Here is a 23190-nt window from a genome sequence, read left to right on the forward strand (position 1 = left end):
TTTACAAGCAGCTCATGCAGCTCAATAACAAGAAAACAATCAACCCAATCCAAAAATGGGCAGAAGACCTAAATAGATATTTCTTCAAAGAAGATATACAGACTGCCAACAAACACATGAAAGAATGCTCAACATCATTAATCATTAGAGAAATGCAAATCAAAACTACAGTGAGGGTTTCCCTGGTGGCGCAGTGGTTGAGAGTCCGCCTGCCGATGCAGGGGACACGGGTTCATGCCCCGGTCTGGGAAGATCCCACATGCCGCGGAGCGGCTAGGCCCGTGAGCCATGGCCGCTGAGCCTGCGCGTCCGGAGCCTGTGCTCTGCAACGGGAGAGGCCACAACAATGAGAGGCCCGCGTACCGCAAAAAAAAAAAAAAAAACTACAATGAGATATCATCTCACACAGGTCAGAATGGCCATCATGAAAAAATCTAGAAACAATAAATGCTGGAGAGGGTGTGGAGAAAAGGGAACACTCTTGCAATGTTGGTGGGAATGTAAATTGATACAGCCACTATGGAGAACAGTACAGAGGCTCCTTAAAAAACTACAAATAGAACTACGATACGACCCAGCAATCCCACTACTGGTCATATACCCTGAGAAAACCATAATTCAAAAAGAGTCATGTACCACAATGTTCATTGCAGCTCTATTTACAATAGCCAGGACATGAAAGCAACCTAAGTGTCCATCAACAGATGAATGGATAAAGAAGATGTGGCACATATATACAATGGAATATTACTCAGCCATAAAAGGAAATGAAATTGAGTTATGTGTAGTGAGGTGGATGGACCTAGAGTCTGTCATACAGAGTGAAGTACGTCAGAAAGAGAAAAACAAATACCATATGCTAACACATATATATGGAATCTAAGAAAAAAAAAATGTCATGAAGAACTTACCTAGGGGTAAGACGGGAATAAAGACACAGACCTACTAGAGCATGGACTTGAGGATATGGGGAGGTGGAAGGGTAAGCTGTGACAAAGTGAGAGAGTGGCATGGACATATATACACTACGAAACGTAAAATAGATAGCTAGTGGGAAGTAGCCGCATAGGACAGGGAGATCAGCTAGGTGGTTTGTGACCACCTAGAGTGGTGGGATAGGGAGGGTGGGAGGGAGGGATACTCAAGAGGGAAGAGATATGGGAACATATGTATATGTATAACTGATTCACTTTGTTATAAAGCAGAAACTAACACACCATTGTAAAGCAATTATACTCCAATAAAGATGTTAAGAAAAAGAACACAGATTTAGGGACGGTATGAAGAAATAGACACTCTCATACATTTCTGGTATGAATGTAAATTAGCATACTCTGTGTAATAGACAATTTGGAGATGTGTATTAAAATTACAAACATTCTTGTCCTTTGACCCTACAATTCTGCTTATTGTAATTTATCCTCAGATGAACCTTTATTCTACATCCGTGTAACAGATGTTGTCAGTGCTTTGCCCATATCCCTCAGATTTGCGACCTCAGTCAATGACTCTCAGATGCTGGTGTGTATTTACCTCCTCTCTCTCACTCTCGAGACTGAGTAATCGGAAGGGATGTGTTTTGCTCCTTTCTCGGATTTCCCCATTTTTAACTTCCTGTGAGGTTAAGCTCCAGTTACCCACTGAGGTACCTGGCTTAACCGTGCACCACTGGTTGCCTCCTTTTCCCTGGATCACTTTCCCTTCCTTTACTAGTCTTCCTAGCGCCTCTAAACAAACTACTTATAACCAATGTTGCTTTCTGGAGGAACCCAAATAAGAGAATTCTCAACCTCTTCTCTGGTTAGATTCCCAATGCGGGTGCTCCTGGCATTTGGGCAGAGTAAGTCTATGTTGTACAGGCCTGCCCCTACCTTTGAGGACTTTTAGTATCCGTCTTCCCTGGACACTAAACTTTGATAGCACTCCAGCTACTTAATGAAAAACTTAATCCATGAATTTCTACGTTTCCACATGTCCCTGTCTCTTCCCTGGGAACAAAGCTTCTCCACAGCCCTCACAAGCAGTACCAATGTCTTCCCTCATGTTCCTCTTACCACTGGGCCTGGTGGTGGGCTAGGCATCCTCCTTACTGTTTTCTACTGCTTCCAGATCATTTTCTCTTACTCTTCCCCTCCAACTCCAGCTTTGAATCCCATTCCTTCCCACCATAATATGTACTGTTATCCCTCGTCACAGGGGTACCACCTGAAGACTCCTCCTTACTCCTTGAAGATTTTAGCCCCTAGCTAATTGTCATTTTATCCAACACTACTCCTACAATAATTCTTGGTGACTGTAATATTTACCATGGCCTCTCAGTTCCTTGACCTTCTCTCTTCTCTTTTCCAGTGACTGTATCTGTCCTTCAAAAGAGAACCTCCAGAAGTTCCCACTATGACATCTATCTACTTCTCTGCATCTATGCCACATACAGCCTTCCTTTCTGTTACTACAGATGACCTGTCCCTTCCCCTATCTGGACCAACACGTTCTCTAGTATCCGAACTGCATACTTTCTTGCCTACTCAAGGACATGACTCCAGGAAATCACATCTCTCCATCTGCATCACCAATTTTTCCCTTTCCATTGGGTTACTACTTTCAGCATTCAAGTACACTGTAATTCTGCCCATCTTAAAATATTAATACACTCACCTGGGTTTTGTCCTACTTTACTGGCTGCTTCATCATAGCCTTCCTTGCTGGTTCTGCCTTATTCTCCTGACTTCTAAGGATGGAAGCACCCCAAGGTTCCGTTCATGGTCTCTTCTCTATCCATGCTGCCTACATTAGAGATTTCATCCAGTTTCATGGCTTTAAATTCCATATACACATGAACAACTCCAGGATTTACTTCTCTAGCCCTCTCCTCTGAATTCCAAACTCATATATCCAACTCTACTTGATATCTCTATCTAGATACCTGATAAATGGTTTTAAATGGAAATGTTCAAGTCAAACGTCTTATCTCTTCCTACCCAAACATGCTCCTTCCATGGTCTTCTCCAACTTGGGGAATGGCATACCCATCCTTCCAGTTGCTCAGACCATACTGCTGGTATCATTTGATTCTTCTTTTTCTCTCATGATCTACCTCTACTTTAGTAGAATAGAATTCAACCACCACTTACACCTCCATTACCAACGCACTAGTCCAAACTATGACTTTTTAAAAATTGTAATAGTTTTCTGAGTTTCCTATGTTCAGTTTTGCCACCCTCCCCAGGCCAATTTCAAAACAAAAATCAGTGTGACCTTTAAAGACTTGTTAGATCACGTGAGTACTTTGCTCAAACTCCTGCATTTCATTTGGAGTAAAGGTGAAAGTCCTTACAATGGCCCACAACTGCAGAGTGGGGCAGATTCAGCATATATTTGGGGGTTAGAACTATTAAGACCTGCCAATGGGTTAGATGTGGTAAGATTAGGGAAAGAGAGCAATCAAACATGGCAAATGACTCCTTAGTTTTGGGCCTGAGCATTTGGGCCTGAGAGTGTGTTAACTCTCATAAGAAAGACAAGGGAAGAGTAGTAGAATGGGTCTGATATGTGTATATGGGATGGGGTTACAATGAACAGATAAGAATTGTCATGTACATTCTGGGTTTTAGGGACCTATTAGACATCTAAGTGAAGATTATGCATATGCAGCTGGTTATATAAATTTGATAAAAGAAAACTATACAAAGTAAAATGATATTTTGAAAAGGATGCAGTGGTAAACTATTTTTGATGTTGCTAAGAGTGAATACAATTAGGACACAGGTTGACAATGAATTAGACAAATGCAGGTAATTGATGACCTTGAGAAGATTGTGTCAGTGGAGCTGTGGGATGGATTAAGGAGAGAATGAGAGGAGTTAAATGGAGGAGAGTTTATATAACTGATTTGAGAGTGGGAAGGTAAGTTGGTTCCCTTCTGATTATAATCATTCTTGAAACATATTTATTGTGATATAATTAACCATAAACTTTAAATTGAATTATTCATCTTATTTTTGAGTTGTAAAACTTCTTTATATATTCTGTATACAAGTTCCTTATATATAATTTGCAAATATTTTCTCCCATTATTTTGGTTGTCTTTTCATTTTCTTGATAGTGTCCTTTAATACATGAGTTTTTAATTTTTTTTTTTTTTTTTTTTTGTGGTACGCGGGCCTCTCACTGTTGTGGCCTCTTCTGTCACAGAGCACAGGCTCCGGATGCGCAGGCTCAGCGGCCATGGCTCAGGGGCCCAGCCGCTCCGCGGCATGTGCGATCTTCCCGGACCAGGGCACGAACCCATGTCCCCTGCATCGGCAGGCAGACTCTCAACCACTGTGCCACCAGGGAAGCCCATGAGTTTTTAATTTTGAAGTCAAATGTATCTAGATTTTCTTTGGCTGTTTGTGCTTTTGGTGTCATATCTAAAAAACTGTTGCCTAATCCGTGGTCATGAAGATTTACAATCATGTTTTCTTTCAACTGTTTTATAGTTATAGCTCTTACATTTTGTCTTTGATCTATTTTGAGCTAATTTTTGTATATGTTATGTGACTATTATTTTGATACTGCTATGCACACAATTCTTTTATTAATTTCATTCTTAATTTCCTTCTGCCTGAGGAATGGCTTGTAACTTGTCTTAGAGGATCTGCTGCTAATGAATTCTTTCAGGTTTTGTATGTCTGAAAATATCTTTACTTCACCATTGTTTTTGAAAGATGTTTTAGTGCGACATACAATTCTAGGCTGACAAGTTTTTTCCTTTCATTACTTTAAAGATGTTGCTCCACTGTGTTTTCACTTGGATTGTTTCCAATAAAAAAAAAATCTCATGTCACTCTTACTTTTATTGCTCTGTATGTAAGATGTCTTTTATCCTGGATACTTTTAGGTTCTTCTTCCTTATCGTCATTTTTTTGACAATTTTGTGATAATAGACCTAGGTGTAATTTTCTTCATGTTTCTTGTGATGGAGTTTCATTGAGCCTCTTGGATTTATGGGCTTATAGTTTTTATCATTTGGAAAATTTGGGGACATATTTTCCCAAACATTTTTTTTTTCCCTACCTTCTTTTCTCCTGTGGAGACTCTAACTGCTCACACCTTAGGCTGCTTAAAGTTGCCCCACAACTCACTGATGCTCTTTAATTTTTTTGGATTCTTTTTTTCTCTCTGTGTTTCATTTTGGATGGTTTCCATTGCTATGCCTTCGAATTCACTAATCTTTATCTCCTGCTATATGTAATTTGCTGTTAATCCCATCCAGTGTATTTCTCATCTTGGACACTGTACTTTTCATCTCTAGATATATGATTGGGATCTGCTTGTAAAATCTCTGCTTAACTTTCTGAGTATGTATAGTATAGTTACACTAATTGTTTTAATGTTCTTTGCTGCTAATGACATCAACTGTGTCAATTTGGGTCAACTTTGACTTATTGGTTATTCTCCTCATTATGGTTGCATTTTCCTATCTCTTCGCATGCCTGGTAGTCTTTGGTTGCATGCATACTTTGTGGATTTTATTTTGTTGGGTGCTGGATACTTTTGAATTCTCATACATTTTCTTGTGCTTCGCTCAGGAATGATGGTAAGTTACTTGGAAATAGTTTGATCCCTTCAGTTTTTGCTTTTATGGTTTGACAGCTTGGGAGCAGTTCTCAGTCTAAGGCTAACTATTCCCCACTAATGAAGCAGGACCTTCTTGAATAATCTACCCAGTACCTTATGAATTATGAGTTTTCCCAGCCTGGCTGGTGAGAACTGGCAATGGCATGGGTTCTCTCTATTGCTTCCAGATGATTCTTTCCTGGGCTTCACGTAGTTTCCTCATTGGTACATGTTGATCAGGACTCTGCTGAATATTGGACAGGGGTCCCTCTGCAGACTGCCGATGTTCTCTCTGTGCAGCTCTGTCCTCTTTGTCACTCATCCTATCAACTCTGTCTTGATTTCCCTGGACTCTCACCTCTGTCTCTTCAATTCATGGTCCTAACTGGGCTTCACCTCGGTTCCTGTTCCATATGTCATGGCCTGAAAACTCTCTTAAGTGAATACACCTGGGCAATAGTTGGTCTCATCTCTCATGTTTCCTTTCTTTCAAGAATAACTGTCATTCACTGCCTAATAGCCAGTATCTTGAAAACCACTGTTTCATGTATTGTTTTTGTTTTGTTTTCTTTTTGTTTTGTGTTTTGTTTTGGTTGTTACAAGTGGGAAGGTAAATCTAATCCCTGTAATTTAATTCTTGGTCATATACCTTTTCTTAATCAAAGATAGCAGGGAGGAATCTGAAATGGCCCATCATTAACATCTTTCATTCTCTGTTTATGATGAGAATGGGAAATTTGGCTCAGATCATTTCTATACATATTTACAGTTTTTCGTTTCTCAGATCTCAAAAAACATATGAGGCAAACACTGATACTTCAAATGGATTCCTTCTCCAGAAACAAGAGACTTCCACTGGGGAATACTGATTTATAGTGTGGGATGCTAGCCAAAGCTTTGTTCTGGCAGAATTTACAGATCCAAACATGTCCACAGGGGTCTGATAGATGCGAAGTTGCAGGCCAGAAGTCATATGTGATAAACTGGGGAAATGGCAGTGAATGTAGAGGTAGGCCTGGTCCAAAGTCATCTAAATTCAATAGTAGGATAGCAAATAAGAGGACTCTAACTTTCTGAACCAACTTAATGGCACTGTCTACATCCTAAACTCCTACCACCTACCTCAATCATAAGATTGTTTTTTTAAAAGTACTTTATGAAAAAAACCTTTAAGAGCAATATATAATACTGAAAGCAAACGCAAGTCTGTGTGCCCGAGGCACAGTGAGGCCAAACAATACCAAAACGTAGTAGTATGGAGCAGAGAAAGGTTTATTGCAGGGTCATACAAGGAGACAGGTGGCTCATGCCTTAAAAACCTCAAACTCCCCAAAAGCTTTTAGCAAAGCTCTTTTATAGGAAAGGTGAGGGAGGGACGGAGTTAGTTGCCACAAACTTCTTGGTGTCAGATCCTTTGTTCTTGAGGTTAGGTCACAGTCAGGTCACAATGTTCCTGTAAACCTCCACCAAAACAAATGTTATTCTTTGTTCTGACAAGAAAGGGCAAGGTCCCAAGGCTCAACTTTCGCCCAGGCCCCGCTGAAGTTAGATCTCAGCTGGCGGCGCCCTGAGGGCCAGGTCTGCAGACCCTGCTCAGCCGTCGTGGCTGAGCAAGCAAGGCGCCCAGGACCCAACCAGCCCTGAGGCTTTTCATTTAAACTGGAGAGAATCACTTATATAGGATCAAATACATGTTGTAGCAAACACCAATCAGGTGAATTCCCAGCTCACAACAGCTGCCCTTCTCTGAGAACAGCCCCAGTCACACAGGTAGGCCTGAAGTAATGCTGCGCCGTGTCCTTGCAACTTAACCCTGACCTCTGGCCACCACCTAGCGGTAGACAACAGATCTAAGGGGGACCAATTTTTAAAACTTGGAGAGACTGAAGGCTGGTTTTAACTGTTACCTTAATGGCAGTGTCCATATACTCCAGTTGCTGAGGTCTCCATGGACCGCGACCCACAGAGACTGCCGCCGCCATTAGGTCGAGGAAGTGGGGACTGGCGAGAGGCTCACTGCTGCCTCAAGGCCTGGGCGCCGCCAGTGGGCCGCCATGGTGAGGGCTCTGGAGCTCTGCGGAACACAGCTCTCAGCTTGTCCCCAGGCCCCCCGGCTCACCCGCCAGCCCGAGGCCACAGGACCTGGACGGCCTCCAGGGAGAAAGCCACGATCCGCCCCTCACTGCACTCGCTGCCGCGACCACCACCGCGAGGCTCACTGTCGCCTGAGCGGGACCACTAACCACCGAGCTCCATGTCTCGCGATAACAGTCTGGCGCTGACGGCCGCGTGCTAACAGCTGCGTGCCCGCTCCACCCCTATTACAGTATTAACCATTTTACTGATATTATTGTTGATGCTGATAAGTCCTTCAAAGAGGGTCCATATGAGCCTGCGCGTCTGGAGCCTGTGCTCCGCAACAGGAGAGGCCACAACAGTGAGGCCCGTGTACCGCCAAAAAAAAAAAAAAGAGGGTCCATAGTCCCCCAAAGAAGATTAACCAGGAGAATGCAAAAAATATCATAGATGAGGAAATGAATTTAATTCTCCTGATGCAGTATCCTTTTTTACCAATCTTGGAAACATTGTATGTCCACAAAGCTTAGCAGTATATTCGTGTTAAGGATAATACAGCTCTTCTGTCTTCCCAGCAAAAGTAGCCCTATTGCTACAACCCGTTTCTCCTGTTTTACAATCTGCTTTGGTCAATATTTTCTTAAGCTAGTAAGAAAGCTAACTGACACAGTTGAGACGGGAAACTGGTTTTGGAAATCTGTTGACAATATAAGCTAGAAGAGATAGTTTTAGAGACCTGGCATCAATATTTTTAAAATAATAATTTCTGGATTTTTTTTTTTTTTTTTTTTTTTTTTTGGCCACACTGTACAGATTGTGGGAGGCTCATGGGATCTTAGTTCCCCAACCAGGGATTGAACCCGGGGCCACGGCACTGAAAGTACCAGGTCCTAACCGCTGGACCACCGGGAAACTCCCAATAATTTCTTGATTTTAAATAGCTACAGTTGGGTTTCCAGTGTCCTAGAAATCCAATGACATAAACAGTATCTCATTAGGAATCAAGAATATGAAAAGTTCTACTGATTATGACCTAGCAGTGATTCTCATAAAATTCTAACTCCTGCTGCTACTCAAGGTAGCCTGTATAAGTATAGATCCAGAATATGAGTCATATTATGACTGAAATATACGTTCCTACTAATATTCGAGTTCCCTTGCCTTAAAGGACATCAAAAGATATCAACATATGATAGTCAGATATAAAGTATTAGTGTGGTTTTTTAATACCTAGTAAAAATAACAAAAGGTATTAATTGTATGAAGAAACCCACTTAATTAGGCAGTCCAATCACATATTCAGCAGGAAGATGAGTCTCTCCAACATAAATACTTTAGTAAGACACATGACTGCTATGATAGTGATCACTGACTTTCACTGCAGGGTTTATGCATCTCTAAAACAGGGTATGTTTCATGACCGAACTGCATTTTAATTTTAATTTTATTTATTTATTTTTGGCTGTGTTGGGTCTTCGTTGCTGTGCATGGGTTTTTCTCTAGTTGCGGGGAGCAGGCTTCTCATTGCGGTGGCTTCTCTTGTTGCGGAGCACGGGCTCCAGGCGCATGGGCTTCAGTAGTTGTGGCACACGGGCTCTAGAGGGCAGGCTCAGTAGTTGTGGTGCACTGGTTTAGTTGCTCCTCGGCATGTGGCATCTTCCCAGGGCTCGAACCCATGTCCCCTGCACTGGCAGGTGGATTCCTAACCACTGAGCCTCCAAGGAAGTCCCTGAACTGTATTTTTAAAAGTCCTTTTCCGAAATCTTCTTTGAAAGTCAAACTCTTTTTAACAGCTTAAATTAAAAGGAGGTGACACGTTTCCCAAGTAGGTTTGGTTAGATCAGTGGTTCCCAACCTGGGCTTTTGTTTGTTTGTTTGTTTTTTTGCTCCACCCTTCCTCCTAGGGAAGTTTGGCAATGTTTAGAAATGTTTTGTTTGTCAAAAATGAGGAGGAAGGTGTTACTGGCATCTAGCAGCTAGAGGCAGGGATTCCACTAAACATTTTACAATGTACAGAGCAGGCTCCTACAACAAAGAATTATCCAGTCCCAAACATCAATAGAACCATGACTAAGAAATCCCATGTTAGATGAAGGCTGTGTGATGCTATTAAATTTCACTATAAATTCGAATTGAGAAACACCTTTGTGCTAACTTTTAAAATTACGTTTGTTTCACGGACTTCCTTCGTGGTCCAGTGGCTAAGACTCCACGTTCCCAATGCAAGGGGCATGTGTTTGATCCCTGGCCAGGGGACTAGATCCCACACGCCGCAACTAAGAGTCCACATGATGCAACTAAAGATTCTGCATGGATCAACTAAAGGTCCCACATGCCACAGTGAAGATCTCGCACACGGCAATGAAGATCTCTCGTGCCTCAAAGACCCAACACAGCCAAATAAATAAATATTAAAAAATAAAATAAAATTACACCTGTTTCAAGAAAAGATAGTCTTATTCACTGTTTTTAAATAATAACTTCTTACATTTTATCATTTACAAAATCCTTTCATTAATCTCATTTGCTCTTCATAGCTCTGATGAAGAAGTCATCTTTTCCCCTGTTTTACTACCAAGGGCACTGTTGTGCAGGAAGAGGCTGAGGGATTCAAGCAAGATCACAAAGACTCAAATTCTGAGTGGATAATCTAGTGCCCTTTTTGCTACCCTATAGCTGTGACACTCTTGTTAAGAACACTATATAAAACAGGATTTAAAAAATTTAAAAGCCGGTCTTCCCTGGTGGCGCAGTGGTTGAGAGTCCGCCTGCCGATGTGGGGGACACGGGTTCGTGCCCCGGTCCGGGAAGATCCCACATGCCGCGGAGCGGCTGGGCCCGTGAGCCATGGCCGCTGAGCCTGAGCATCCGGAGCCTGTGCTCTGCAACGTGAGAGGCCACAACAGTGACAGGCCCGCGTACCGCAAAAAAAAAAAAAAATTTTAAAGCAAATTGTTGTGTATCTATGTGCACAGAAGACAGAAGATATATGTCATATGCTTTAAGGATGGAGAATGGGAGAAGGACTGGGCCTGGGTTGGGTATTATCAGAGCTGGGAAGCATGGAAGTATGGAAGGTAAGGAGCTAAAAGAACGATGACATTAGCCAAGCCACATGGAGGAGAACCGATAGATCCCTAAGTTTAAAAAGGTGACTTCTTGGGACTTCCCTGGAGGTAAGACTCTGTGCTTCCACTTCAGGGTTTGATCCCTGGCCAGGGAACAAAGATCTCACAAGGCACACAGCATTGCAGAAAAGAAAAGAAAATGACTACTTCTCTGTGAAAATCATTCCTTCCCCTGTAAATAGGATAAGACCCTTATGAAAACATAAAATGGACAAATGTGCTGAGTCCAACCAGAAAAAAAGAAACCACACTCATTACTTCCAACAGAGGATTTGATACATCCATTGTACAGCTGACGGAAAAACTGAGAAGAATTCAGGGATTAACAACCACAGGAAGCCATTACACTTTTAAACAGGCCGGAGGGAGGAGGCAGTATTGCCAGGGCTGATTTGGTGGTAGGCTTGTGCAGCAGGAGCTGGAGCCTGGGAGAAAACACAGTTGCTGCCGGGGAGGGTGCCTAAGGCATAAAAAGAGGGGGAATACACTGGCTTCTCCATTCCTCCCTCCCTCCAGGATCCCGACAGTGCCTCCTATGGGCCGAAGCCGGCAGGAAGCCAGCTGACACAGGAGGCTGGGAAACAGCCTGCAGGAGCTGGCTGAGATGTGGAGCAGAGAAGGGAAAGGGCAAGGGATGGCTGGGATGGCAAACGGGTTCAGAACCATAGCATGTCCTGCAGGCTTTGTGCCAAAATAAGGACACCACGACTAATTAGCGTACGGCATCAGGTGAATATTCCAGGAGCTAAATCATGTTTTCCTTCAAGTCAAGGAAAACGTATCTTGAATCTATCCTGGACCAAACAAATAAACAAGTAAAATAAAAATCAAACTCAGAAAAGGAACGTGACAAATGAAGCACAACAGTCTGTATAAATATCCAGACTTTTTATGGTTAAGTAATTACAACTGAGAAAAATAAAAAACAGAACAAAAGAAAGAAAACAGCTCTAACGGGTGTTCAGAAAGGAAGCTGGGCTTTTGTCACACCTGTTTTGCACACAGTAGGCTCCACATTCAAAATAGAAGCAAATTCTTGCTGAGCTCTTGACATGAAAATAAAAACATTCATCACTTTTCCTCTCAAAATTGTAGACTATAGCAGAACACAATTTTTAAAAGGCTAGCCTAATTTTCTTTCTGGGGAAAAAATATTAAGAAAAGACGACTGAAGAGGCAATAGTATATTGCTGCAGGCTCTCTCTCTTAACTGGTTCACTCTATGCACTAAATATGCATAATTCAATTTTAAGAAGTATATTGAAATTATAGAATCACTAGTTAAAATCCAGAAATCCTAGAAAGTAAAAGCCAAACTACTAATGGCTATTTCAGCTTATTAACAGTTAATACTTAGAAGAGATGTAATCTGGGGTAATTGCTGGGGACATTTCGGTTTCTTTTTTTTTCTTCTTTTTTTTTAATATTTATTTATTTATTTGGTTGCACCGGGTCTTAGCCGCGGCAGGCAGGCTCCTTAGTTATGGCACACGGGCTCCTTAGTTGGGGCATGCATGTGGGATCTAGTTCCCTGACCAGGGATCGAACCCGTGCCCCCTGCACTGGGAGCACAGAGTCCTATCCACTGCGCCACTAGGGAAGTCCCTTGGTTTCTTATATATAAGCTCAATCTGCAAGAATGAGTAACCAGGAAAACTTCCAGAGAAGTGTAGCAGTGATGCCATATGTAACAGAGGCGTACATAGTGCTTCCTTCAGGGAAGGAGACACTCAAAACAGAGAGAAATGTGAGCAGGCACTTAAGGAGAAAAATGTAACGTGTGGTTTCTGATAGCTATTCTGCTTCAGTCACAAGTGGGCTTTGCTGGTCAGTCCTAGCAGACAGGGTAAGACTGAAGCATCCAAAATGCAGTACGGGTGGGCGGTCACTGTCTCATACAGCAGGGGGTGGCAGGTGGAGCTCCAGAGAGCTGGATCGAGCTGTAGATTTACAGAGGTCCAGTCTGAGAACATCATCATATCTACAGGGTCAAGCGAACAAACGCCATATTTGAAAGCTGCAGCCTCAGATGGCGAAGGGGCTTCAAGACAATACCCAGGGCCCTCAGTGGTGGAAGGAGCGCTGCGAAAGGGAATCTAGGGGCTGGTGATGCTGTGAAACCCAGACTGGCCAGCCGGCATTGGGAATAAGGGGAATGTCACGTGTGAGCAGCATGGGTAAAAGGTGAGTGGCCAAGGCAGGGATCAAACAGAGAAGCCCAGTGATTAAAAACTGCAGAAGAGAAAGATTTCAGTGATGATGAGGTTGGGGAGAGAAGCCCAGTGATTAAAAACTGCAGAAGAGAAAGATTTCAGTGATGATGAGGTTGGGGAGAGAAGCCTTGGGAAGGAGTCAGGTGTGGAAGGGCTTACCTCCCTCCCTCCCAGAGCCATTGTTTTAATCCTTTGAAGGCTCAGGTTCTCACTATAGGCAAGTGCCCAGGGCCCATAAGCTTTTCCAGGTTTTATCAAATGGTTTGAGAGCTGGAAAAGAAACGGTTTGGGGCTCTAAAATACAAAGAAAACTGCAAAATGAAATTATTAAATATTTCAAAAGGAAAATTAGATGAATCTCTTTCATTTTGCATAACAAAACATTGTATATTTCATGTGAGACACGGCTGCATTTTTTTCCGTGTTTGACAGAATGTGGGATGAGGCCTCTAAGAGGCCTATATAATCCAGGGGTTATATAGCCCTTGAGTTGGCCCGTCTCCAGCCTGGCATAGTTCAGGCAGAGAAGGTCAAGGGTGCTAAAACTTCGGGAAGGTTGGACAGGCAGGGAGGGGAAGGCAAAAAAAACAAACCACCTAGGCTAGAAATGCGGGGGTGGGGAAGGGGGGAGGAAGGCTTGGGGGGAGGGTGTTTGGCACCATTGCAGAGGTTGGGCTTGACAGGCTGCTGGGAGGTGAAGGCACAGTGTCCCCGGAGATGGCGTGGTCTGGTTTCTAATTTTGGAAATGGCCATACCAGGATTTCCAATTTGGCAGCTAGGCTGGCAGCGAAGGGCTCTGAATAGCAGAGAGAACCATCTGGAGGCAGGTGGCCATTCAGTGTTGTGTAGGGGTATGGATGCAGATTTGGCAACAGCTAGACAGCAGGGCTTAGTTTCTAAAGCAGGGAGATGGCAGAAGGGGAGGGAAGAGAGTGGGAGAACTCAGTCCTTCTGAGGCTGCAGAGCAGGGGAAAAGCAGCAAGTCAGGGAACACTGAGACACGGAGGTTCCAAGGCTCCCGGGTTCACCTAGCGTCTGATTGGCCGCAGGACAGTCCCAGGAACACCGCTGCAGCTCACCCAGTGGGCCCTATAGGGCTTCTAGATTGCTGGTCTGGGAGCAGGGCCCAATTCTACATGCTTCCCCTTGGAGGAGGAGTGCCTAGTCTGAGGGAAACAGAAGCCCTTCCGAGATTCCGCTGGAGGCAGGGCCCCTTAATATTTCCAGAGAAAACGCCATGCAGCTGCCATTTCTTGAGTCAGGGTCAGAAGGAAGTGGAGTGAAGTGACCCCAATTTTCGGGGAGAAGAAGGCCAGAGAGGCAGGGATGCGTGGGCGTTGCAGGGACAGATGTTTAAACAAACTCCTCTAGCCAGAAATTGCCCTGATAGGCATTAGGGTGTGTCTCTCTGGGAGGGGACTGAAGACCCTGACCCGGAGGCATTGTGATGACTGAGCAGAGGTAAAAGAGGAGGAGACAGAGCTGCTACACCTCTAGAGCCATTTGGGGCTGCTGCAGAGGCTGCTGACCCTGGCTGGAGAGCACAGTGGAGAGCTCCAGCCTTTCCCTGGGACTGTCTCCAGGGTCCAGAATCAACCGCAACTTCTTGGGTTACCTGAGAAGCAGAGAAGGGGCAAGGCCAGTGCACCAGCAGAGGAGAGAGAACTTAGCTGGCCAAGCTGAAGAAGGGAGAGGTCATCAGGGACTGCTAGATCATGGCAGCAGCGACCACCTGGATCCTGGCACAGTAAAAATATTTCCAGCAACCGTAAGTGACCTTGGATGAGAGTTCTCAGGGCACATCTGGAGCGATACTGTAGGGGCTTTGGGTAGTCTTGTAGAAGAGAACATTTTGGATGTTTTTCTCCTATTACACTGTGAATAGAGGACTTGCAAGTTGGGTGACCAAGCTTTTTCCAAGACGATATATTGTGTAGGTAGAGGTATCACTATTTCTCATTAACTGGGCATTTCTGATCCAGAATCTAGGATTGCTGATGGTTTAAGGGCCTCAAAGTGTTTCAGACTTGGTTAAATTTAGTATTTAATTAAATGTCTAGAAAATGTAACAGTATGCCAACTAGTGAACTGCTGCAACTCAACCCTTACTTACTCTTCACGTGGTGATAGAAGAACAACAAAAGTCCTCCCTCCTATAGCAGACCCCACAGATTATGCAAAGGACCAAAGCATTAAATATATGAATGTGTTTGAAACAAGGGAGCAACTTGAAATATTTGACATAATGTGGCTGAGGACATGAAAATAAGGGTTAAGACTTAAAAGACTTAAAAGACATAAGATCCTGTTCTCAGAGTTCTGGGCAGGTCCTGTTCTCAGTTTTCTGAGAATGGCTTTTGAGTGATAAGTACATGAAGTTTACTGGCCCTTTTTTTTTTTGCTACAGGCATCACTACACAAGAGTTGTAGGTATAATGCTAGTGTTCTGAAGTTTTTAGATCCTTAAAAAGTGAATAATAATATAATGCAAAAGTACTACAAAAGTAGGAATTCATATGCAAGATGAAAAGCCAGAGATAGAAGAAATGGAGACAAGGGAACAGAAAATGAAATTACGTGTAATTTACAGGTAATTTACAGGTTATTCAACAAGGGTTTTAGTGTTTTCCTCCAAATAAAAGGCCTAATATTTATAACAATGAAAAATTAACAAATGAGTTGTTCTTTTCTTTCCACCTAAATTCCAAAAACTAAATGTTAAGTGTCTGATCACAAGTGTTAGCTTGTGGGAAGTAAGACCTGAGTTTGGTTCCCTTGAAGAAAATTTAAGACAGGAAGGGATAATGGTTAGAAAAACATGGGGAAGCCAGCTCACTGAGAGAAGAGCTTGGTGGACCACATTAACAAGGGTAGGGGTATGAGCAAAATGTTCAGGGAAGCTCAGAGAGCACACCACTTAGGATTCACGAAGAATACAATGTTTGCTAACAAGCACATTATTACCTTTTTTTGCTCTCTAAACTGAAGATAATAATGGATTTGTTCATTGTTTGCCACTGTATGTTTTAGGTTTTGACAGAATTGGAAAATGATAATACAAAACAGGGTAGTGGCATGCAAGGCAGTGGCAAGTCCATTGTGCCATGAAATGGAAGGAGCTGTGATGTTTAATTTAGAAAAGAGGAATAAGATGCTGCAGTCACTAAAATATCAAAGTGGAGTGCTTGGATAGCTCCTCAGACAGAGCCTCATAGGGCTGAGTCAAGAAGATTCAAAATCTGGTCCTCATCTGCATGCATTAAGGTCAGAGAATAAATGGCTCTTCTGATCTTTACTAGCTGCTGACCTATTATCTACAATAAGTAGAACTTCCAAGTCAGCCACATTCATTGAGAAATCTGAATGGTTTCCTACAGAAAACTGAAAATGAGCACCAAAATGAGTATCATAAAGTTTCTTGGCATCTAAGGAGTTGGATGGTCATAATGGCTAATGCCTTAGCAATGCAAATATGAGTGGAAGCACACTATGCTCTACATCAGTGATAGAGCTGTTACTTATTTCTCTATCTATAAAAGTCACTTATGGCTGCAATAAACTAAAACCTATTTTTTCTTTTTCTTTTTCTTTTTTTTTTTTTGGCCACATGGCACGCGGGATCTTAGTTCCCCGACCAGGGATCAAACACGCGCCCCCTGCAGTGTCCTAATCACTGGACTGCCAGGGAATTCCCAACTAAAGCCTATTTTAATAATCTAGTTTTCCAACAGGTATCCAGCTAGTAGGAAATCAGATCAAGAAAGGGAGTTCTTTAGGGGATTGATAATATAGCACCAAGCTTTAATCCAGGTTTATTGACCATAGAGCCATCTTTTACTTTGCCAAACGATCACATTTTTGTTAGCATTATTTACAAGCCATATTTACTCTTAACTATTTACTATTATCAGTGGATAAAGTCACCAAATACTTCAAGAAAAGAATGATATATCCTAATACTGCAAAGAGATCAAGCCTAGGGGAAAGACTCTGATAATACCTCGACGAGCAGTCTGACATCCTTGTGGTGGAAGTTTATTGAACCACTCCCCAACTAGAACTCAGTCAAGTATCAAGAGTCCCCAAGTACCACTCAGTTCTTAACTCCCAATTGGAAATCTACTTGAAGGATTTATTGCAGTTTGATTCCTTGAGCCTATTACATTCATTAGTGCCTAATAATGGTTGATTAGCAAAAGAAAGGGCATGAGTGCTAAGGGGTTGACAGAGCTAAAAGGCCTGGGCAAAAATTACATGTAATTTTCACCCTTTCTGTCACATATCATAAAGTTAACACAGACCCACAATGAGTACAGCAACTAATATCAACTGGTTTTTGTTCATGTTTGGAGAACGAGAAATTCTGCACTAATAATTTCCTCTCCCCACAGGCCCCAACACATCAATGCTCACTTCCACTTCTGTTTTTTTAATTCTTGGCCTAAGGCAACTTCGATTATGCGGATCCTATCTCCTTCCTGAAAGTCTAGGTGGAGCTGCTTGTATTCCACGCACGTTTTTCTGTGTTAAAACACGTGAATAAGATTGCCAATGTAGTATCGTGGTCACCTTTCTCTGAACTCCGCGAGGCAGTCCCCTCATCTCTTAAGACATCTGCTTAGACATAGCCCTATTTACCACCAACGTCCAGTCTCGGGAGCCTGCTCTTCCGTGCTTCACAAGCATCCTCAGCAGCCCCTCGGCAGACCCCTCCCCTCCTAAGCCTGAGATTTCAGGTTCATCTCCAACCGAGAACCGCTCCACCGTGGCACTTCATTTTGTCCACCACACTGCTGTCTTTATCGTTATCCCTCTTTGGAGACTGTATACTGCTGTTTTGTTTGGGCAGTTCATACGGCTCTTGGCTCGCAACAGGAGCTTGGTACAAGTTGTACCTTGGCTTTCTAGCCTGGTACAGCTCTAAAGAAACCGTGCACAGAAGCGGCAGTCGCCTCTCACCCGACGTGGTCAATCAGACCAGTTAGGAGGAGCTATTCAGTGGGGTTTTTAGTTAAGGAAAGTTTGACGCTGGGCGGAGGAGGCGAGGGGCGGGGGGGAGGAGGCGTCCTCACCGGGCGAGACTCGGCCCGGGATGCGGAGCCCGCCGGGCTAGCAGCCCAGGGGCCCGCGCAAACAGCGGCGGCTACATTCAACCCCCAGCCTGATCCGATCCGGCCCGGCCCGGAAGTGCCCGGCGCCGGCGGGAGGAAGGGAGGGAGGAAGGGCCTTGCGAGCAGACGCTGCCGCGCGCACGCGCCGTCGCGGGCTGGGGGCTGGAGTCGCAACTCGGAAGCCGGAGCCCAGACGGGCCCGGGGCGGGGGGGCGGGAGCCTGCGCGGGGGCGGGAGCGCCGGAGACGGCCGCCCCTGGCGGCGGGTTTGTTTATCCCGGGGAAGAAGTTTAGGAGCGAAAGATAGGGAAGGAGGGCGGGCCGGGGAGGAGGGATGCGGTTCGGCGGAGGCGGCCGCCACAGGGACTCGCCGCCATCACCTCAGCCGCCTCAGCCGGAGAGGAGCCGCCGCCGGGGCTGCCCGCCGCAGCCCCGCACGTCCGGGTAGGTGCCCCTCCCCCTCCGGGGTCCCGGCCGCAGCCTTGGTCGCTGGCTGCCCCCTCTTTCCTGGGACTCACCTGCACTGAAACCCAGCGACCTCCTCCTCTCCCATTTCGGCGCCCCCATCCGTCTCGGTCTGGGACCCCCGCTCCTGAGGCGTGCCTTCCGCCCCCGCCCTTCAGCCCCACCTCCGCCCCCCGGACCTCCCTAACCTCGCGCGTCTCTACTTCCCCTGGGAATTACCCCTCCCCCATTGATCTCCCAGCTTCCGTCTACCAGGATCCCCCCGACTTTCCTCCACAAGCCTTGCGCCTTTTTTCTTTTCCATTCTCCCCCCTTTGTACCTGTAGACCTCCTCGCCCGCACCTTGATACCTTGGCCCTTGGCAGTACTGCCCAAAGCGAGAAACTGCAGGCCACCCCCGCGTTCACGTCCATCCCTCCTTATCCCAAACGTATACGCCTGAAACAGTCCCCACTAGCCCATTTTAGGGTGAATTCTCAGCTCTCCAGCCAGGCCACTCGGTGCCTTCACCCCAGTGGTCATGCCCTCAACCTGCCTACCTCCAGGCACACATTGCCCTCTCATCCGTCCTCTCTCCCCAGGTACATCAAGCTCACTCTGCAGTTCAGGGTCCAAGTCCTGACTTACCCCTTTCTGCTCCCTTCTGCTGCCCTTTCCCCTTACAGTTCTTGAATTGATGCATTTGTGTACTGAATCACAGAAATGGGAGGAGATGGGTGGGATTTCCTCTCTCAAAGCAGTAGATCCAGTAGAAATAGGATTCACCTTCTGCTTAGCCCAACTTTTGGCATCTTTCTCTGTGAATAGTGCCATTCAGCCATACTTTTGAGGCTTCTGATGATTTGTCTGTATTTGAATACTCCTGGGCCTAGATTGTTTTATTGTAGTACTCATCTTCCCAGTTTTTCCATATAGCTGAACCTCCTGTTTCTTAGACTGGAAACTTAAGTAATAAAAGGTTCATACCTTGGAAAATTACATTTCTCCTGCCATAATGGGAAAGGTGGAATATTTCAAATTATCCTTCTATTATTCTTGAGAGAAATGGTGCCTAGTGGTTAAGAGCTCAGACTCTGTAGCTGAACTGCCAGGATCTAAATCCCTGCCTTTCTGTCTACCAGGTCTGGCCTTGGGCAAGTTATTTAATCTCAGTATTCTTACAGCTGTAGAATAGGGTTAGTGATGTACTTCATAAGATGGTGGTGATAATTGCATAACTTAATGCAGGTAAAATACAACAGTGCCTGGTAAGAGTTCAATAAATGTTCTTTATCATCATCTCTTAGCTTGACTTGGTTTGGCTATTGGTAGGATAATTTTGAGAGAGGAAGGGGGAATGGAAAACTGTCTTTTTGCTCTTTTTTATTTAACACCTTTTTTGAGGTAGCCATGATTCATATTTTGTTACTCTATAAATTAGTTCCTTCTGGTGTGAAAAGTACAGTTTTAGCTCCCTATTTTCAGGTGAGTTACCAGGCTACATGCAGTCCCATTTTCAGGTACCTGTTTGGAAGTTTTTAATTTTTATCTTTGTTTTGGGAATAACTGAAGTTGAATTATGTAGCAGATTTATCATAGGGAAAAATGAGGATTTTTGCCAATGAGAATTTTAGTACTACAATTAAATACTCAAACCTGGTTGGATACTTCACACCTACCTGTCCTTTATGTTGAATTGCTACTCAGGATAGAGCTTTGGCTTCATTCCAAAGACTGGTGGCTTTTCTCTTACTAACATGTTATGTTTTATTCACATGACCATGCCTTGATGTGTCCAAAAGTTTACTCTTTAAAACCCTGACAATTTCTGTCATATTTGCTTACCTCCTGTGCATTATTATTTTCTTGATACATTTTTTAAACACCTCACAAAAAAAATCCAAATAGGTACTGTTAACTCAATGTTGTTGTAAGTAGTAAAAGTTTAAAATCACAATTTGCTGTCCCAATTACACATAAAAATGTGTGCATATGGAACTATCAAAGTAAAGTTGTTTGCCTGTGTATAGCTTAAAATATTTTTTGTGTGTCACCAATGGAATGTTCATTAAACTTTGGGTAACACTGCCTTTGCTTATGCTATTCCCTGGCCTAGAATAACCTTTGCTCTTTCCCCTGCATATTCAAGTTCTACTTATCTTTCACCTCTTACTATTTTCATAGTTCTTGCCAACATTGATTTCTATTCCTTGGCTTTCCTACTGTCTGTATTCTGCATTTGGCTCTGAATAATGCAGACTGCCCCAGTTCAAGAAAAATGACTCCCATAGAATCATACTTTTAAAGTTTGTAGAAACTTTGAAGGGGTGGAATAGAATTGATAATTAGTATCTGCTCTGTGCTGAGCACTATTCCTTTGGTTTTGTAAATATTCATTCTTTCCAAAAATATTTAATGAGCACCTACTTCATGCCAGGCATTGGGCATACACAAGAGCAGCCCTTCCCAACTGGGGTTCCAGTAAATATTAAGCCCTAATGTTCTAAAGTATCCAAGGTATGTAATAACTACTCTCCTGTGCACCTAAAATGGTCGTATGTCCCATCCTTGAGAGAGAGAACTGAGGAAATAGTTACTTAACTCAGTTTCTGTAAGGTTTAAGTCTTTGAGAAAAGCTCCACCAGAGAATAATAGCACAGACTCTGCTTTTTTTGTAATTTATATCAGTGTGGCACTGGCAGACAATAAGCAAGTAAGAAGATAAAATTATGTTGTAAGAGCACTGATAATGTTAAAAACAATTATAACCGCTAATACTTATAAAGCACTATGCCAGCCACTCTTTCAAATGATTTATATATATTACCTTGTTTAACCTCTCAACAATCCATTGAAGAAGGCTTTATTATATCTCCATTTCACAAATGAGGAACCTGAGAATCAGATTACTTCCACAAAGTCACACAGCTAAGTAAGCAATGGAGCCAGACAATATGGTTGTAGAGACTGCTACCCTTCGTTGCCTCTCAGACCTTCCAACCTTCCAATTTTTTGTTGGTTACTTTAGACAAGATTCTTCACCTTTCTGAAAAATCGTTTTTTTTTTTTAAATCTCAACAATGAGATTTCCCTGTCTTTTAGGTTGTTTAGGGGAGTAAAGAAGATTTAACTTTGTAAAGCACCTGGTATACAGATGTATCCCAAGTCTTATATATGACTAGATATCGCAGGCATTTGCATTTCGGTGGTCCTGGTCACCATTTTGTTTCCTGACTTAGGTTTATTCACTTAGCAAAAGTTTATTGAACATCTGATCTGTGCCAGGCACTTGCTAAGCTGTGGTGACACACGCTATGGAAAGAGTGTACCTGTATTCATGATGGCAAAACTCTGTTGGGGAATAGAGAAACTAAGCAAATTATTACAAAAATAATAATTACAGTTACGATAACTTCCACAAAAGAAAATTATTGTAAACAACAAAAGCTCACTAATGTATCAGAGAACGTTTGTCTGAAGGAATGACTTTCAGGCCGAAGTCTGAAGGATGAACTGGAGTTACCCAAGCGATGCTGGCGATTTCAGCTTTCTAGGACTGAAAAGTCCTGTGGAGACTGGACCTTAGCACATGAGGCTGGGTGATATGAAATGAGACAGGAGCAGATCACAGTGGTCAATTATTGCTAAGCTCTTTGTACTTAATCCTAAGAGCAGTGGGAAGCCACTGGACAATGTTAAACAGCTGAGTAAGTTACTTAAATTTTTGCTTTAAAAACATCACTTGGCTGCTCTGTGGAGGACAGATTGGAGAGGCAAGTGTAAAAGCAGGGAGACGAGTTAGGCCAGGGCTCCTCAAACTTACCTGTGGCGAAGGACATGTTTTGTTTTGTTTTACTTTCTAGTTTGTGCTGGTACTTTAGTAATACACAGTAAAATGGATGTTGTGGCAGTGTCTGTCAAATTGCTATAAAAATTTCTAAATGCTGCCTCTCAGTTTCTGTATTTACCTTGTCTCACGCCAATAACAGTAGTTCATGGGTCGGTATTGGTCCACAGCTCACACTTTGAGTAGAATTGAATTCACCTATTATAGTCATTTAGGCAAGAGACGATAGAATCTCGGTCCAGACTGGTGGTGATAGAGATAAAGCAGCTGGATTTGACAAATATTTGGGAAGTAAAGTTTAGGATTTGGTGATGGATTTGATTTGAGGGTCTAGGGAGAGGAGAAGGCCGATTTCCAGGGTTAGTGGTTCTTGTGCTTAACCTAGGGGAATATTGGGGGAGGAGCAGTTTTTTGTTAGTTTATGGAAACGGGGGAGTATTGATCATAATTCAGTTGGGAATAATCAGTACATAGCTGATAATGGATGTTTCAGTATGGAAGGTGGGGGATGAGATTGCCTAAGGAGAGAGTATAGAGAGAGAAGATAAAGGGACGTGGTCCCCTATGATTCTTCAACATTTAACGTTGAGGAAAAGAAATGGAGCAAAGGAGACTGAGAGGATATAGCCAGAGGTTGGAGGAAAATTTCCTTAGCGTCACTGAAGTCAAGGCAATAGACCAAAAAAGGAGGGTGTGGCTAATCTATGTTGATTGAAGCTGAGAAATCAATTAAGTTGGGAACTAAAGAGTACACATTGCATTTAGTGACAGGG

The 23190-nt window shown here is 43.4% G+C and overlaps 1 protein-coding gene across 1 annotated transcript in view; it reads left to right on the top strand.

The window, feature by feature from the left end:
- Window positions 1-18447: 18447 nt before the first annotated feature.
- The window catches only part of SPOPL (speckle type BTB/POZ protein like), a 62173-nt gene continuing 57430 nt past the window's right edge, over window positions 18448-23190 (top strand). The window contains exon 1 of the mRNA XM_082841308.1: window positions 18448-18570. The gene's annotated coding sequence lies outside the window, so the exon portion shown is untranslated. The remainder of the gene's footprint in view (window positions 18571-23190) is intronic.

The sequence above is a fragment of the Leucopleurus acutus genome, assembly GCF_964270905.1.
Source record: "Leucopleurus acutus genome assembly, chromosome: 6".
Lineage (NCBI taxonomy): Eukaryota > Metazoa > Chordata > Mammalia > Artiodactyla > Delphinidae > Leucopleurus > Leucopleurus acutus.